General features: G+C 48.2%; 1 protein-coding gene across 14 annotated transcripts in view; it reads left to right on the top strand.

The window, feature by feature from the left end:
* Nucleotides 1-5000, top strand: part of tweek (transmembrane protein KIAA1109 homolog tweek) — a 77951-nt gene that overhangs the window by 35756 nt on the left and 37195 nt on the right. The window lies entirely within an intron of this gene.

Raw genomic sequence — 5000 nt, forward strand, 5'->3', positions numbered from 1 at the left:
GTTCATTTCGGCGACATCGATGGTGGAGGTGAATAAGTTCCACAGTCGGGCTGCTCTAGCAGAGAAGGTGCGCTGATGCTGGCTAGACCGGGACCTCGGAACATCCACCAGCAGTCGACTAGATTGTACCGTTCTCGTACTTCTCTCTCGAACGATTGGTGGAAGACGGAGGCTAAGTAGATGAGGCATCTGCTGCACCTGAGCCTTGTGGAGCACTGTTAGAGCCCCGACATCGCGACGATGTTCCAGCGAGTCTATGTAAGAGGGATTGGTAGCGTCTTGGATAAGCCCGAGGGCCCGTTTTTCTATTTTGTCCAGCCTACTGAGGTTGGTGGGCGCAGCGGAGGACCAGGCCAGTGAAGCATACTCGAGATGAGGTCTGATCTGGGACTTGTATAGTGTGAGAATTCCCTGAGGATCCAACAGGTGTAATATGCGTCGGAGGGATGTCACTTTCAGAGAGGCTGTCCTGCAGATCCGGCTGATGTGCTTATCAAATCTTAGACTATTGTCTATGTCCACGCCAAGAATTGAAATAGAATCCTCTAGTGGAAGGGCAATATTATTCATTGAAATTTTGCCGCTCATGACGTCTGACGCAGCCAAAGAACGGGATATAACCATTGCTTGGGTTTTGTTAGTAGCAAAATTGACTTGCCATTGTGATCCCCATTCCTGGATTGCATGCAACTTTGAATTCATATCAATTGCAACGACATCATGATTTTCGCGTTTATATGAGATGGAGAGAGTGCAATCATCAGCATACGCAGAGATTTCAGGATGTTCCATGAGCAAATCATCGATATAGATGTTCCAGAGGATTGGGCCAAGCACGGACCCTTGTGGTACTGATGCCTCCACTGGATACTTCTGGGACGATTGACCACCGACGACTACTTGTAGTGATCTTCCAGTGAGGTAGTTATCGAATAACCCCAGAAGATTATTGCTTATGCCTCTGGCTTGCAGTTTAGTGAGGAGTCCTCTGTGCCACACTCGATCGAAGGCGCCGGCGATGTCGAGTGCTATTACCAGAGTATCTTGACTGTTATCTAGTGCGTCTTGCCATTTTTTAGTAAGTAGTAAAAGAAGGTCAGCAGTTGAACGGGATGATCGGAAACCAAACTGTCTGATGGAAATTAGATTGTGGTTTTCCAAATGTTCCATGAGCTGTTCAGCAATTATCTTTTCAAATACCTTGCTGATACATGGCAAGAGGGAGATGGGCCGATAGTTTTCGGGATTGGCCTTAGATTGCTTCTTATGAAGAGGAATCACTCTTGCTTCCTTCCAGATGGTGGGCCAGCAATTTTCTTCAATACAAGACTGGAAGAGTGAAGATAAGGGTTGGGATAACTCTGCCGCACACCTGCGTAGAGTGTGTGGGCTGACATTGTCTGAACCTGGTGCCTTCTTTGTATTAATACTTTGAAGGATCTTTTTCGTTCTGGTGTGGCACACCTGAAAACTGGAGAGTGCTTCATGGCACATCAAGGGTAACTCTGGAGGTGTCCTGTTGGCATCCGGCACAGTCATTTTTCTGCTGAATATGCTTCCGAGAAGGTCAGCTTTTTCCTGGTTGCTTTTAGCGGTCGTACCATCCGACTTGTTTAGTGGGGGTATCATGGATTCCCGAGTTTCTCCTTGGTGCTCCTTGACAAGTGACCACCACTCTTTGCTGCCTGCTGCTAGATTTGACAATTTTCTCTTTGTCTCCTCTTGCCATCTGTCACGAGCCCATTTACAGGTGGCTGTCATTTCTCTACAGGCATTTTTGTATAGAGTTCTGTTATGTCTTGTTGGATTTGATTTGTATCGTTTCCACAGTCTGTATTTCTTTTTAGAGGCTAAATGGCATCTGTAACCGAACCAGGCTTGGTCCCCTGGTTTTGTGATGTAGGTCCGTGAAGGGACATATTTCTCCTGCATTGTGGTGAGAAGATTGGTGAGAAGGGAAGCCTTGTCATTTGCATTCCCTGCCAGAAGAACATCCCAGTCTAGTGACTGAAGTTCTGCCTTCATGCCTGACCAGTTTGCATGGTTCCAGAGCCAGATTTTTCTTTGCCTGCTTTCGTCACATGCAGGGACAAGGCAGAGATGTGAGATAACTGCAAAATGATCTGATGTCCCCACATTGCCCAGTGATGAGCAGGAGATAGCGTCCTCACTTAGATCCGAGATAACTGGATCAAGAGAATTGCCGAGGATATGCGTCGGGAAATCTACATAATCCGTCAATCCATGAATAGCAAGAAGGTCCTCATATGCTGATTGTATGAGATGATGATTAAGATCCCCAACTATTAAGAGGTGCTGACAGTTGTTCCGAGCCTGCAGATCATCCAAGTTTTCCGTTAGGAAGTCCATCGGTGTCCTGCCTTGCCATTGCGGCCTGTAATGTGCACATAGTAGTAGAGACTCGTTAGACTTCAGCATGACCTTGAAAAACATGGCTTCTAGCCAGTCTGGCAGGTCAACTGTTAGTGACTGTATTTGTAGGCTCTCTTTATAACATACGGCTACACCTCCGAAATTCTTTCCTTTCCTGTCTCTTCTTTGCCAGGGTGAGTAGCCTCTTATCCTGCCGAATGCAGGTTCTACCTCTGAATTCAAGAAGGTTTCAGTAGCCACTATTATGTCGGCATTTGTATTGATGGCGATGTGAGTCAACTCACCAATATTGGTCCGAAGGCCTCTGACATTAGCAGAAAGAACTTTGAGGTGTCGCTGGGTGTTTCTTGGAGGAGCCTGAGGGGTAGGAGTCAGTTCAGTCATTTAGTACACTGGCACTTGGTAGCTGTTAAAATTAGGGTGTGACCAAGAAGGGACACCGAGCTGTTGAGCGGTCCAGTGCGGGGGTGGAAAGAAGTATCGCTGCTGAAGCGGAGATGGGAGTAGAAGTTGAGGATGAGCTGCTGTTCTCTGTGTTTGAGAGTTTCGGTATTCTGACATCAAACTCTTCACTTCTCTTTCGAGCAGTTCAGCCTTTTCTACTGAAGCCTTCCACCTGCAGCTGCTAAGAGTATGACCTTTTGTTTTGCAAAAGTCGCAGGAAGTTTTGTTACGGCAGTTCCGATCGCTGTGTCCCCGCCGTTTGCAATGAGAGCACACTGGAGGATCTGGCCTCTTCTTCTGCTGCGCCCTCGTTCCTCTCTGTATCTGCTGACGAGGCTCTCGGCCCGTCTCCGGATTGTTGGCTGGTGGGATTAACTGTGTTTTTGAACAGTATTCTTTATTCCAAAAGGAGTATGATTCCACCAGTCCTGAAGTGCTGGGTCTTGCAAAGTTTGATTCGAGAATTCTGCACAGATCTTGTCAGGCTTTGCAGTTACAGCCTTTGATTTCGCTGGAACAGCGCAGTCTGCAATGAGCTCCTTTGCAGAAATGATGGTAGCAGGAAGATCAGCCAGAGAGAGGCTGCCATCCACGAACACAGAGAGCTGTTGAACCAATTTGGTAATAGTAGCCTGCTGTGTCTGGATTATTGTCAAATAATCCTCTTGTTTTTGCGATTCGTTTGCTTGAGAGAGAGAGGATTGTTCTGCGTGATTCTCCTCCACATCAATGACTGTCACACTCTGAGTGATCCCCTGCACCTCCCTAAGATGCTGCACTTGTGCGCAGTGGAAGGGTTGAGAAGGATCCACGCAGTTCGGGTGGCAGATATTGGGGCAGTCAGAAGAGCAGGAGACCACTTCGCTCTTCTTGGTGGTCTTTCCACACACACAACAGAAGTATGGCGGCGTGTGCCCTCCGATGCCTTCGATCCGCTTAATTTTCTTGTGAGAGTGGTTAGTGGAGATCCCGGAAGTCATCCTGGGTGAGGCAGAGACTTTACTCAAGGACGTGGGGGGAGGGGGTGTATGGCATACTCAGGGGGGCCGGTCGGTGTTAATTCACCCAGGGTACTGTCCCTGCGGATTCCCCGAGAGCTGTATCACACGCCAGTTAGAGAGGGGGAAGGGGAAAAAAGATTAAGAGAAGATAAGAGCAAAATATGACACGAGTCATACGCAGTATGAATTGAGTGGAGTGGGTGGGTGGGTCCCTTGGGGGTGGGGGAGGTTGTGGTGGTGTTCGGCGGTGACGATTTGATGGTCGAAACTAGTGCTTGACAGGTAGTTTGCCAGGTCGTTTGCCACGGCTGAATGTAAACACAGAGGTGCGGACAGGAATGTAAGGACTAATAGCCAGTAGAAGAAGATATAAATCTTCATGGGTTTTCCTATTAAACGTTTGACTTTTTCACAATCACTTCCTTGGGTATTCACACGGAGGTATACTAAGCGCCACACTTCAGCAAGGGCTGTGGACTTTGCAAAATCGTATTTTGCTGGAGCTCCTCGTCCGTGTGTATGGACGCTTCCTCTCTCTCTCTCTCTCTCTCTCTCTCTCTCTCTCTCTCTCTCTCTCTCTCTCTCTCTCTCTCTCTCTCTCTCTCTCTCTCTCTCTCTCTCTCTCTCTCTCTCTCTCTCTCTCTCTCCTCTCTCCTCTCTCTCTCCCCTCCCTCCCTCCCTCCCTCCTCCCTCCCTCCCTCCTCCCTCCTCCCTCCCTCCCTCTCTCTCCCTCTCTCTCCTCTCTCTCCCTCTCTCTCTTTCTCTCTCTCTCTCTCTCTCTCTCTCTCTCTCTCTCTCTCTCTCTCTCTCTCTCTCTCTCTCTCTCTCTCTCTCTCTCTCTCTCTCTCTCTCTCTCTCTCTCTCTCTCTTTTTCTTTCCCTCTCTCTTTTTCTTTCCCTCTCTCTTTTTCTTTCCCTCTCTCTTTTTCTTTCCCTCTCTCTTTTTCTTTCCCTCTCTCTTTCCCTCTCTCTCTCTCTCTCTCTCTCTCTCTCTCTCTCTCTCTCTCTCTCTCTCTCTCTCTCTCTCTCTCTCTCTCTCTCCTCTCTCTCTCTCTCCGCTCTCTCTCTCTCTCTCTTTTTCTCTCTCCTCTCTCTCTCTCTCTTTCTCTCTCTCTTTTCTCTCTCTCTCTCTCTCTCTCTCTCTCTCCTCTTTTTCTCTTCT

This window comes from Penaeus japonicus, unplaced genomic scaffold (genome assembly GCF_977035675.1).
Source record: "Penaeus japonicus unplaced genomic scaffold, GWHDUDI00000001_assembly GWHDUDI00000006, whole genome shotgun sequence".
Taxonomy (NCBI): domain Eukaryota; kingdom Metazoa; phylum Arthropoda; class Malacostraca; order Decapoda; family Penaeidae; genus Penaeus; species Penaeus japonicus.